The sequence below is a fragment of the Eubalaena glacialis genome, chromosome 16, assembly GCF_028564815.1.
Source record: "Eubalaena glacialis isolate mEubGla1 chromosome 16, mEubGla1.1.hap2.+ XY, whole genome shotgun sequence".
NCBI lineage: Eukaryota > Metazoa > Chordata > Mammalia > Artiodactyla > Balaenidae > Eubalaena > Eubalaena glacialis.
Genome location: NC_083731.1, coordinates 255004 through 268734, shown reverse-complemented (window position 1 = coordinate 268734; position 13731 = coordinate 255004).

The window sequence follows — 13731 nt, the reverse complement described above, 5'->3', positions numbered from 1 at the left end:
GTGCCTGAGCTGTGCTCTTTGTCCTGTCCTGTCAGGGCAGAGGTTTAAACAGGAGGCAGGAGTAGAGCTACTGCTCTAGCAGGAGGGCCACTGGGAAGGGTAGCGTGTGTCAGCAGCTGGGGCTGTGCAGGCCGTCCTGGGACTAGTCAGATGACACACCCAGTGCCCCCTCGCCGCCTGGCTGCTTGGTGACCTCAGTAACACCAGGGCTGCCTCTGTAACACCCTGAACTATTTTGGTGAAAACAGAGAAGCCAGGGTTGGCGCTCCAGGCCACGGCAGCCCCTGGTTTGGGGGGAGGCAAAGGTGATGGGAGGAGGTGGGACAGGCTGGAGGTCCTGAGGTGGGTGGACACAGCTCAGGACTATACACGAGTGCACCATATATATATATATATATATATATATATAGTATATACACCCACAAGGAAGCCGCAGGAAGTGAGGTCAGAGTTCCTTGCTTGGAGGAGGGTCTGTGTGAACCCTGAAACTGAGGGCGTCCTCCGCTCTGGACAAGTGAGAGGCAGGCTTGCTTGTAGGGTTGGGGCCGGTGACCCCGGGGCACCGACCAGGGCTTGCTTACGGGCTCCTGCCTCGTGGGGGAGGCAGTCAGTCGTGCAGCCCCCAGGGCCCCCGACAAACCCAGAGCCAGCAGCCAGACGGGGTCAGGGAGGCAGGTACCACCGGCCGTCTGAAGAAGCAGGAGGTCTTATTCCTGCCCAGTGCGGTCACCAGGCACCAGGCAGATGGCTCCTCGGGAAGCAGGGAGCCCAGGTCTGATGGTCTGTTCCTTCACCGAAGCTGATGGAGTCCAGGACTAGTGAGGGCTTGGACAGATGTGAGCGTAGCTGACAGTAGCCCGGGCAGGGCTCGAAGGAGCGTGCAGGGGTTGGGCTCCCGAAGGACCTGCTGGAGGCCAGGCGCTCCCTGGCCCAAGCGCCCGCGCACACGTGGGCTCAAGGACGTCCCGTGTCTCCTGCTGGCTGCACCCTGGCGTCCACGTCTGAGTCTCCAGCTTCTACGTCACGGCCCCACGGAGTGGGTCTGTGGCTGACAAGAGCAGGCTCCAGACACAGAGCCAAGCAGATGAGCAGGGGTGTGGGGGGGTGTGGGGGGGCGTCCTCCGCAGCTCTGCTACCCTGGGGCTCCCGGGTCCTTCCCCGCCGCCACAGTCCCTCGGGGGCAGCACTGCTCCATGCCGTCTCCATGCCTGGGGAGGGACAGCACAGAGCCCCAGGCGGGGGATGATTTGTGCTTTCCTGGCTCGCCCCCTGCTCCGTAAGTCTGGGCTGTCAGCACTGGCCGCTCTTCCTGCCCTTCCCAGGAACCAACGTCAGGTCTTGGGACGCTGGACGCCCCAGAGAGCAGCGCCAGCCCCGGCCGGGCTCAGGATGCTCCACTGTGGGGTCTGGGGGAACCACTTACTCCCGAGAACTGGTGTGAAGTTCTCAAAAACCTGCCCAGGTACATCATAGCTGGAATACCAGGCAGCCCCTCACACCGACCCCAAGGGCAGGCGAAACTTGTGGGTGGCAGGGCCGTCTGGGCCCCCTGGGTGGGATGTGCCCTGACACCGGCCAGGGTTCCCGCCTGTGGGGCAGGACGACTGCCCGGCACCCTTGGAACCTCCGTCCCCGCCTCTGTGAGCCTCAGTGCTCCTGTCTGTAGAATGGGATCATTCCACTCCCTGGCTTGTCTCAGGCTCCATCAGAGTGGAATCCATCCAAGTGCTGCTGTTGTCGCCCCAGGGCACACTCCCCGGCTCCCCAACACCCTGCTCCGCACAGGACAGCCTGATCCACAGTCGTGCTTATCAGGACTGGAAAGACCTTTGCCCACAGACTGTCACAGCGGGCCGGGTCCATGGAGGAAACGTCCTGCGTCCTGCGTTGTGAGCATCACACTCCTCTGAAGACCCATCCCAGGTCCATGCAGATGGAGGGGGATCGAGGGGGAGTCTAGCCAGACCTCGTTGGGCTTCCTGCAGCCCAGCGCACGTAACTGAAGAAGAAGTCAGTGCCTAGAAGAACTCCCCCCACCCCCAAACCCCGCCCAGGACAGGGCTCTCCTCCTCTCCTGCCCTCAGGGCTGCCCCCTGCCCGCCCCTCTCCCAGGCAGCTGGTAGAGTCCTCAGGCAGGTCGCATTCTGGGAAGGGACAACTCATGGGACAGGAGGGGATGCTTTCCTGCTGCACAGCCTGGGCTGGTCCTGACAACCTCTGCGTGTTGCTCTGGTGAGCCTCTCACCTCCAAAGGCCTTGGCAAGTGCCCCCCTCCCCCCGGCGGCCAGGCTGTCCTTACTCAGCTCCATCCTCCTACAAGTGGGCCCTCCATGCCGGATGTCACTAGGGACACCAGGGAGTCCAGAGAGACTCAGGGCACCTGGGGACATGGGAACCTGGGGACATGGGGATACTGGGGGGCATGGGCACCTGGGGACATGGCACCTGGGGACATGGGGACACCTGGGGACACTGGAGGCATACTGGGCACAGGGGCCTCAGGATGCTGCCGTGTGAGTGACCTTTGCGTTTGTGTTTTGCTGTGTGAAGTACGTCAGGGCATCACGGGAAGCATCTATTTGGGGGGTGGGTTTCCACGTGAGCCAAGTGTCGTCCACCCTCGGAGGCGCCCAGGACTCTAGGCAGAGGTGCAGGTCTGTCTGTCCTACAGAGCTTGTGGGGTCATGGGTCGCGAGGTCATGGTGCGGGGAGGGCCAGTGGTCAGGACACTTGACCGCCGGGCTGCGTGTAAGCTACATGCCTCAGACTGGAGGGCGCGGCGGCTGTGCACACGGGGCCTGGGTCAGGCCTCACTCTGCCCGACAACAGACGGCCCCCACCGCATTCCCATTCTGACTGCTGCTTAAGTGAGTAGGCGAGAGTTAAAATCTCTAACGGTGATGAAGCATCAGGCCACGGCCGCCTCCTGGTGAAAGGTCTCGGAGGATGACGTCCCCACTGAAAAACAGAGAGAGGCTGTGAGGGCGCCAGCCCGCCACCAGGGGGCGTGCGGGGCAAGCGCGGCTGCTGTTCGAGGCGGGATCAGGGAGGGCGGGGACGCGTCCCTGTCACGTTCATGTCCTTGGAGCAGCAGGAAAAGACTAGGAATCAACGGCAGCAGCAGCACCAGCATACGCTGGTTGGCGCGTGGGCACGGCGGCCTCTGAGGGCAGCAGCCGGTGGGAGGCGCCATGCTAGTGACCCTTCCCCACACGCAACTCCCGGCCTTCCTGCTGCCAAATCGGGACGATAATAGGGCCCACCTTGTAGAATCAGTGAGGTGAGACCCGCCGAACGTCTGGAGGTGTCACATGGTCACCGCTGCTCGCCGCGCGCTCCCCGAGCCCCTTCCTCGCCCAGCCCGCCATCCACGTTTCACGTTACTCTGCGCGCTCATTAGCAGGTGTGCACCGTGCCCTGGGAGGTGTGGCCCCGGAGCATCACTTTTCAGATGATGGAGCTCATTTTCGTGGGGCTGCGTGCAGATAAAGCAAGACGCACCGCACGCCCACTCTCGTTTCGCCCTTGGAATGGAAGCTCCGCGAGGCCAGGGTTCGTTCAACCGTCGCCATGTCCCCAGCACTTGGAACGGTGCCTGGCACGTGGTAGGCTTTCAGCAAACATTTACGATGACATTGGGGAAAGGGCGTATGACGTAAGGAAAACTTGTAAAAAAAAAAAAAAAAACTGGTGCAGTGTGATGCCAATTTTGTAAAAAAGCTTTATTTACCCATCTCCATATATAGCTCTCTCTACATACATCAAGAGAGAGAGGAAACACTCAAGAGAAATAGATGGAAATTCTAACAGTGATAATCTGAAGGTAATCTGACGAGATGACAGGCTGAATGCTTTTTGCTGGTTCCCACATTTCCCACAGTGAAAACGCATATGTGATTTGGGGGAGAATACTAATATTGGGAGAAGCAAGCAGGAGGCATTGGCGTGGTGCTCCAGGGCCCAGGCAGGACGGGCGCCAGCGTGCGGCTGGCGTCCACCAGAGGCGTCGGGGCCGTTCCTGCCCCAGGCTGGGGTGGGGGACCCTGCAGCCTCTCATTCATTGGTGTCTGAGTAGCTGGGGGGCCAGCGGGGACGGAGAAGGAAGCTGGGTCAGGTGACAGGGGGCCCAGCCTCTGGTGAGCTTGCATAGGCGCCCCTGCAGGCTGAGTCGGGGGACCCTGAGGACCGGGGCCTCCGAGCAGGGGGAGGCTGGGGGGCAACCCTCCCTAAATGTAAACACCCGTCTTCTGCTTGCAGGCCGCAAAGGCCAGGCTGGCCCCCCGCCGAGCTCCAAGCGCCGAGATGGGCAGAAGCAGCTCCGACGGCCACCAGGGCGGCTCAGGCGGGAGACTCCGGCTTCCCTCCTGGTCTGACGTGAGCGCATTGAGTGGCCAGTGGTGAGCTAATGGTTCTTACTGCCCTAGATCGTACAGCTTCCCTCCAGGTCATCGGCTCTTTTTAAATCCACAAGGCCCGCGTCACGCCCTCGTCACCCCTGGGACTGGCGTGCCCCCTGGCAGGATGCAGAGGTGGGCGACGCAGGGCTGTGGTCGGGCTCCACGGGTAGCGCCCGCTCTATGGGCCTCGGCGGGCCTGGGGGCGCCAGAGCGGAGGCCCCCAGGGCCGCGTCCACCCGCCGGGCTGGAGCTTGGCCCGTGGGCAGGAGACAGGAGCCGCCACCTCCACACCTGCGGCCGGCCCTGCAGGTTCCCACGGCGCCGCCCCGACCGGCTCCCCGCAGGCACCCCAGCCGACACAGGTGGTGGAAGGTCACCACCAAGCCAGCCGGGTTGTGCACACGTGTGAGGCCGCCCTGCCCCCCAGGGGCCCCCCATGGCCAGACAGGTGGCACGTGGCTCTGAACGAGGCCAGCTGTCCGCGGTGGCCAGAGATGGACACGGACAGACCAAGGGCGAGGGCTGGCCGGGGGCCGGTCACCCTCCTGGCCTGTTGTGGCTGAGCCCCGGGAGTCCAGCCCAGAGAGCCTCCTCCGGCGGATTCTCCAGAAGCTCCTCTCGGTGCCCTACTCGGTGGCCAGGCGCCGGAGCCAGGAGCTGCCACCCAGCGGGCAGGGACAGGGGGCACTTGCTCAGGAGGGTGTGCATGGTGAGAACGCGCAAGTGTGCCTGCTGCTGGGGGCCCGTGGGCCACCGCGTCCTTAGTCTTGGGCTGAACCACAGGAATGGCCTGGGACAGGCTGCTGAGCCTCAGCTGGTTGAACAGAGGAGACTCGAAGCCCGTCGGGTCTCCCTGGTGCGGCTCCCCGACTCCTGACACCCCTCCCCGCTCCCCCAAGCAGCACCTCCCTGCGGCTTCATCTCCTCCACGTGGCCCTCGGGGCTCCCAGTCCCAGCTGCAAGGACGCCTGCCCCCGGTGCTTGGGGACCAATGCCTGGGGTCCCGCCGTGCCCTGGTGGCAGCCCTCGTTGGGGCTGAGTGCAGGGCTGCGCGACCACTGACCTGGGAGGTGCATCTCCCCCTTAACTTACATTTCACGGGACAGGGTGCGTGGAAAGAAGGGACGGGGCCCCTGGAGGGGGACAACGTCTTCCGTTCGCGCTTTACTGAGCCCTTTTTAAAGGTGGTGTCATCACTTCGCGGTGGTGGGGACGTCACACGTGGGGTGGTCACGGCACCAGGTCTGCGTGGCGTCTCTCAGGGCAGCTTTGTCCCTCGCCCCTCCCGGCCTGGCTGACCCTAGGAGACAAGTGGAGACCTCGGTTAGACCCCTGGCCAGAGGGGGCGGGGCTAGGGTGGGACCCAGGAGGCGGCCTGGCCCCCGCCCCCTTTCTACTTCCTGCCCCTCCAGGCACCCCCTTCGGGCCCCGGCCCATCTCTGAGCGTGAATTACCTTCTCCCGGCTGCTATGAGCTCTCCCCCACCTTCTTCCTGGTGGAGTACGGGATGCAGCACACCCAGCTGGTCCCGGTCCTGGAGACAGAGCGGGGCGGGGTGGGCGGGTGAGAGAGGTGCCCCCACCCCATCCTGCCAAGGCCAGGGGGGCCGAGGGCCTGCCAGCCAGAGGCGGCTCCCGGCCGGTGCAGAGCCAGGCTTGCCCTCCCACCGGTGTCTCCAGCCCAGGAGGGACCCCTTGAGCACAACAGACCTTGAAGGTCAGCGGAGCCGAGCCGCCCCCTCCCTCCACTGCCCAGCTGCGAAGAGGCGTTGCAGGTGGACGGTGCCCAGCCCAGCGTTGCCCGAGCATCGCAGCCCGTGCCTGTCCCTGTGCGTGGGCTCTGGGGGTTCCACTTCCAACCAGGGTCTGGGATGAGATGGCCCCCTTCCCTTCGCAGGGACATCCACGGCTTGGTGCCAAAGCCCCCCAGCGGGCAGCTAACGGGCTGCTAGTGCCCGGGTGCCCTAGGGGGCTGGCTGGATAGAGGCAGCTTAGCTCTGAGGGAAACTGAGGCTGCAGGTGAGCAGGGCAGACAGGTGGCCCCACCCGCCAAACGTCCAGGCCAGGACCCTGTGGAGCAGACCCTGTCCTGCTGTCCAAGCAGCCTGAGGCTTGGTTCCTGGGCACGGCCCGTCCGCAGGTTCTCTGGGGCAACTGAGCACGGGGGGTGGGGAGCCTGACCAAGAGGCCGAGAGGGTAGGCCTGGGCCCGCCTGGCCTGGGGCAGAAAAGGAGCTGCCAGGCTGCGTCCGGTGTGGCCGAATCCATCACCACGTCCATCAAGAATTGATGAGAAAAACAGACGTCTGCTTAGGAAAGACCTTCCCATGTCAAGCATAGATTTGGTTTAATTTTTTTTTTTTTAATTTTTAAATTTAAAAAAAAATTTTATTTTTGGCCATGTCACGCAGCTTGCAGGATCTTAGTTTCCCAACCAGGGATTGAACCTGAGCCCTTGGCAGTGAAAGTGCGGATACCTAACCGCTGGACCACCAGGGAATTCCCCAAGCATAGATTTGGGAGCGTGCCGGGCAGTCCTGACATCTTGGTGAAAGCCACACGGCCGGCTGTGTGAGCAGAGATCAGGAGAGACGTGGGGTGACACTTCCTAACAGGAACACTCTCCCCCAAAACACACAACCTGGGGAAAGGCAGTAACAGCAACTGCCAAATAAGCAAAGGGCTGTAATGCTATAAACGTTCACAGCTGGCAACCCAGGACAACGGCCCGAAGAGGCCCTGTTCTCCCGAGGTCCGGCCTCTGCTCCCAGTCGTCCTCTGGGGCCACGTGCTCCCATGAAGTCCCCACTGTTTCCGAGCGGTGGCACTTGCATATTTAAAAGTTTTCTTCTGTGTTGTGCTACTTCACATTGTTTCATTTATTTTAAATGACCGCATATCGGTTTTACAAAGTAAATAGAGAAATTTTTCTTTTAAAAACTGTGCAAGCAAATTAGCCAAGACATTAATGTGGTTGTTAATTCAGAGTGGTGGAAAGTGGATAAATTGCTATTTTCTCCTTTGTGTTTCTCTGTATTGTTTAAAATACCGTAGATCCACGGCCCTGGGCGAGCGTCTCACCTGCTCCCAGGCGGCTCACAGCCTCACAATCTCTACCCATAGGGTGGAGGCGGTCAGGACAAACGTCTCCCGCCCCCGCCCCCAGGTCCCTCTGCCCTGCTGAGCCAGCAGCCACGTGTGACGGGTCCCCCCACTGCCTACGGGACCAAGGGCTGTGACCTCGGCAGCCAAAACCCCGAGCTGCACGGTGAGGAGACCCTCCCACTCTCACCTCCTCTTCTTCTTCCCACCTTTCCCTCCCTCCTACTCTGGCCCTTTGGTTGGCTGACAGGGTGGGGAGAGGGGTCTAGCTAGGGGTGAGGTGGGACTCATGGGGATCCTGCCTCACCCCTCCAGCTGCGGTAAATGCCTGGGTCTCTGCGTGTGCCCAGGAGGAATCAAAAGCCCGGGGCTCGCTCTGCCCACCAGAAACCCTGATGGAGGAAAAGCCTCCCACCTTCCCGAGTGTGAACCCCTCACTCACTCGTCCTCTGAAAAATCCCCCATGTCCATCTGGGATCGCTTCTCTTCTTTCATGGCACATGTGATCACCTGTGGGATGTGGTGGGAGGGGTTGAGGGGACAGGGGAGGGGGTCATGACAGGGACCAAGGTCGGACCTGCTGAACCTGCCCAAGGACGAGATGGGGCGTGGAGACTGCACTGAGCATCCTCCCACGAGACGGGGCACCATCAAGTGGGAATTTCTAACTAGGGGACCCTGACCAAGGAACTGTGCCCTTGATGTGAGCTACCATGACCTCTGGACTGTAGGTCAGAAGACCTGGGCCCTAAGTCCCAGCTCTGCCCCTGACTGATTCTTCTTGAGTCCTTGAAGCCTGTGGTGCCCCTGTGGTAGCCTTGTGTGTGGAGGCGGTCAATAACCAGCTCTCTTCATCGTACAGCAAGTTCAGAGGGCAGATATAGAAGGTGCAATCTGGAAAAAAGCAACCCCCAGGTAGGGGCTTACATTTGCCAGGAGAGAATTTCAAAAAACTTCCAAAGAGATGGCTGCTCACTATAGCAGAGAAATGGAGAGTATTTGTGTTGGAAAGGCCCAATCAGGCCATGGGGTTAACCCCTTCCTTTTACAGAAAATGGTGATGATGATGATGATGATGTGACAATGGTGCTGGTGATAATGGTGATGACGATGGTGATGGTGGTGTAGGTGGTGACAGTGGTGATGATGATGGTGAAGACGTGATGATGGTGGTGATGTGATGATGACGGTGATGATGACCATGGTGGTGCAGGTGGTGGTGATAGTGATGATGTGATGATGATGGTGATGATGGTGGTGATGATGGTGGTGTTGATGGTGAAGATGTGATGATGATGGTGATGATGACCATGGTGGTGCAGGTGGTGGTGATGGTGATGATGTGATGCTGGTGATGATGCTGGTGAAGATGTGATGAAGGTGGTGATGATAGTGATGATGACCGTGGTGGTGTAGGTGATGGCGATAGTGATGAAGATTATGGGGATAGTGATGCTGATGGCGATGAAGATGATGATTGGGGTGGTGGTTTTGATGATGTTGATGGTGATGAAGACAGTGATGACGGTGGTGGTGGTGTAGGCAGTGAAGATGATATCTAATGCTGGGACTTTCTGGGTACCAGGCAGTGTTCTGAGGGTGTCACAAAACAACGCTGAGCTGTGGGTGCAACTAAGATCTCCATTTTGCAGATGAGAAAACTGAGGCATGGAGAGGTATGGTGACTTGTTTGAGCATTCACTGGAGAGCTGTGGAGGCCGGGTCTCCCAGCTCCTCAGCTTGTGCCCTTTCACCACCACAGCACAATCTCACAAGAGGTTCTCAGGGCCCCTGGGTACCTCGAGGGTTGACCCAGGCCCTGGAATCTATGGAGGTGCAGGAATGTGTGTGGGTTGGCGTGAGGGAAAATGAGAAAGAAGCGAGGTGCTCTCTGGTCCCCTGGCCAGTCTTCAAACCCTGGGCCCGATCTCTGCCTCAGCCTCCAGCACACCCACGCCCGGGGCAAGCTCCTGGGGTGAGGTGGGAATGCCGCATGGCCCCAAGCAAGGCGTTTCCTGGTGGGTGGTTTGGCTTTGTCAGCTTTGGGTTTTTTACCTCCTCTGCTCGGTCTCCCAGATCAATCTCCACAAACACAGGTGGTTTCTGTGGATGGAAACCAAAGAGGCGTGGATGGTGGGCTTGGGTGAGCCAGGGAGGCACACAGATTCCTGGGAGGGAGCGTGGGCTCTGGGCCCGTGGTGGCCAGGGTCTGGGCGTTACACTGAGACCATCAGACACTGGCCGTGTGTGGTGGGACCTGCTGGCAGTGTGGTTGATGAGGTGTCCCCTGGCAGAGGGAGGGGACGGATGTGGCCTCCCCTCTCCCTGCTCACCTCCCATCAGGTCCCTGAGAACTCAGAGGGTCTCCCCCACCTTCGCCCCCTGAGAATCAGGGCCAGTGATGCCCAGAGCTGGGTGGACCCTCCAGGCCCACTGCAGGCCTGCTCACCTGGGCAGCGCCCAAGCTCTGCCTCTGCAGACCCCCTGCCCCGCTGCCCGAGCTGCAGAGACACACAGTGAGCCGTAAAGGCCTGGGGGGCTCAGGTGCAGTGGCCCCCAGGTCTCTGACCAGGCACCTTGGCTTGGCCCAGTGGTAGCAGTTTAGTCAACACTGGGAGAAGTGTTTTGGGGAGTGGAGGGGACCCCAGGGGCCCTGGACGCAGGCCAAGCCCAGCTCCCCTCCACCCCCGCACGCGGATCGGGAAGGGGAAGGAAAGCCTCTCTCGGACAGGGTCCTGTGAGCACCGCTGCCCCGGGCTGCGGCGGGCCGGGGCTGGGGCTCCCTGACAAGGGCAAGCTGAGGGTCACCTCCCGTCGGGGCCCCCGCTCTCTCAGCAGCTGTGCTGTTTGGCAAGCCGGGGTTAAGGTGCCCCGGCACCAGCCAGGAGCACGGAGCTGGGCACTGAGGCAGCTCAGGCGGGGCCTGGTCCAGCCAGCGCGTCCACGGCAGGACTGTGCCTGACAGGCCTCCCCTTCTGACTTCTGTTACTAAAGTGAAAAGCTCTTGCCTCTTTTTCCAGAAGGTCACCCAGCTGTACGGACTCTGGCTCCTCTTCCTGTAAGAAGACACCAAACAGATAAACAGAGGCAGGACTCCGACGGGCAGGGCCGGCAGCGCGTGCACATCAAAGGACCACGGCCTGACCTTGGCCTCCAGGGTGCACTTGTCTGTGCTCTCCCTGCCGTCCGGCTCCTCCTGGCCGCTGGCCTCGGGCGCCGCCTCCTTCCAATCCCCCGGCACCTGCCCAGCGGCGTCCTGGCGCTGCTCCGGCTCGTCTTCCTCCGGGTTTGCCTGGCTGCAGCGGGTGGAAGCGGGGGTTTGGAGACGACGCCTTGCTCCCTCCTGGGCACCAGTGCCCCTGGGTCAGCGGGGCGGGGCTGGCGGGCGGTGGGCGAGGCAGACCCAGGTAGAGAGGTGGGCAGAGCAGATAAGGACACGGCAGGGCTGCTGAGCTGGTCTCCCTGAGGAGCCATCACCCCGACCTGCCCCAACATGAGGGACGCCGGCAGCCCCGGCAGGCTCTCGGGCGAGATGCCTTCTGCCCAGAGATCCGAGGGGGAAGGCCTGCAGCGATAGGCGCCGGCCCCAAGATGCTGGGCCGGGGGGATGCCGGTGGGGGACTGCTTGAGGCCCTGAGAGCCCCCTGGGTCACCGGCCCCCGACCCTCCCGTCTGAGCCTCGAGGTCTTCTCCGGACGCCCTGGCCTCCCTCGGGCCCGCCCCCAGGTCTTGACCCTGGCGCCCACTCCCACCCCGGCCTGCCGTGTCCTCCTCACGTCTCTGCACAGCTGCCTCCGCTGGACCGAGGCCACTCACCAGCGGGCATCTTCCGCGTTGCTTCTGAGGTCCTTCCCCTGATCTTCAGACTCTGAGGAGGAAGCAGCGGGTCTGTCGTCAGCCTGCGAGGATGCTGACGGGCCACCTGCGGGGTGTGGGCACTGCCGCCCCAGTTCTTTTTTTTTTTTTAATTTTATTTATTTATTTATTTATTTATGGCTGCGTTGGGTCTTCGTTTCTGTGCGAGGGCTTTCTCCAGTTGCGGTGAGCGGGGGCCACTCTTCATCGCGGTGCGCGGGCCTCTCATTGTCGCGGCCTCTCTTGTTGCAGAGCACAGGCTCCAGACGCGCAGGCTCAGTAATTGTGGCTCACGGGCCCAGTTGCTCCGCGGCATGTGGGATCTTCCCGGACCAGGGCTCGAACCCGTGTCCCCTGCATTGGCAGGCTGATTCTCAACCACTGCGCCACCAGGGAAGCCCCTGCCGCCCCAGTTCTGACCGGCATTCTCGCGCATCCCCGGCCCAGGAGGCCGCCCGCCCCGACTCTTCACATCAGCACTCTGCAGGCCGGTGCAGGGCATCGAAGGCCCCGAGCTGGGCCAAGGCCCCCCCACACACACACACAGGGTCCCCACAGGGCCTCTGCTCGCTCCATGGCACGCGGCGGGAGGCCTTGGCGTTGCCTTTACTGTCACTGTGCCAGGCGCGGGACCCCTTGCGTCCTCCTGGTGGCAGCAGCTGGGGTTGGAAGCAGCAGGAGCTGAGGGCCAGGGCGGCGGCCTCAGCCTGCGGCCAGTGGAGAGGGCGACCCAGCCCCGGAGCTGAGATCTGAGCCACACCATCCCTTCCAGGACGCTCCTCCTGGCTCCTCCGAGGGGCGTCGCCGGCGGTGGGAGTCCTCTGGCTGGGAAAGGTCTTTGTCCGGTAGGGAGAAAGGGGCACAGGATCCAGCCCGGCCTCATGCATGGAGCGGTTGTCAGTAAACAATTACGGGGAAGCTGCATTTTGGTGACCTCGGCGGGACAGCGTGAGCCTCGTGAGCTGAGAGCTCTGAGCAAGACACCGGGGTTTCCCGGTGAAACGCAGGCTTCTGCTTCTCGGAGGTCGCAGACCTCAAGGGGGTTTCCTACCCCCTTTGGGACCTAAGAGAAAGCCCCCGAGGGAGGGGTCTCGAGGTCGCAGACGCTCCAGGTCCCGTTTCTGTGCAGTCACCTCTGAGCCCAAGATGCCTGAGATGACGGTCCCCGTAGCTGCTCCAGACTCTCCCCAGAGCAGCCTGGTTTCCACCCCCCGCCTGACACACAGCCTGGCCCCCTGGCCCCGATGAAAACACCGCCCCAGGGAGACTCCAAGCTGTAAATAATGTTTTTGACAGGAGACCCAGCAGGATGTCTCTGCAAGCCGCCATCCCAAAGGATTTCCTACAGAATCTGGTGGCCAGATTAGCTATGCGGGGTCCTTTCAGCTCACAGGCCTCGGGGCCGGGGATACCTGCCGGACAGAGGGGGTGAGGGCCCAGCTCCTGCAGGTGCCCTGCTTTCTGTTCCTGCTTTGTCACTGGTCCTCGCTGTCTTGCATGCTGTCCCTCCCCTGGACCGTGTCCCCCGACCCCTGCCATCCTCCAGCGCCATCCTTCATGGGGACCTGGGCCCCCTGCCCAGTGTTAAGCGACCTTCCTTGGAGGGAGCTTTCCGTCACGCCCATTCTCCCTGGCACTCGGCACCAGCCCTGGGTCGGGTCGTCCGCGCACTTTCCTTGTCTCTGGTCTGAGTTCCCTGTGGGTGAGAACTAGGTGCTGTGCGTCCTCCTCAATCCACGGTCCGCACACGGGCTCCGGGACGTCTGCTGACCTGCGGCTGTGCCGCCATCCCCAGGCCGGCCCTGGCCACCTGCAAACAAAGCCCTGAAGGCCAAGGGTGGGGCGACCTTGGGTCTTCAGAGAATATTTCAGAACTTGGCAGCTCTCGCTGCATTGACCTCAGATGGAAGGGCCCGAATGGTTCGGCTCAGTGGTTTTCTGGCAGGGCTCTCCGGTGGGCTTCTCCCGGAAAACCTTCAGCAGCCCCTAGCCCGTGTGTGCACACGTGTGCGCTTGTGCATGTCTGTGTATGTGGGCAAGTGTGTCCGTTTTTAGAAGACACAGGGCTGCCCCAGACAGATCTTCGAACCTGCTCCTTCCGGTAACGTGTATGTGGCAGGAAGGAAAGAATCAGTAAAAAGAGAGCCTGGTTTTTCTTTGCTCCAAAGCAGCTGTGGAATGAGAAACACACACCTGCCCCCAGTGCACCGTTATCATAAAGTAAAAATATCAGTGTGTTCGTGGGTTCCCCCTTTGTCCGCTTTCTAAGAAAGGCCCTGCGTTTTTCGGGGTTCTGGGCGCACCTGCAGGGCTCAGCCAGTAAGGCTCCAGGCAGGGCGCGAGGGCGCTGCTGCGGCTGGGCCTCGTGCGTGGCTCGGG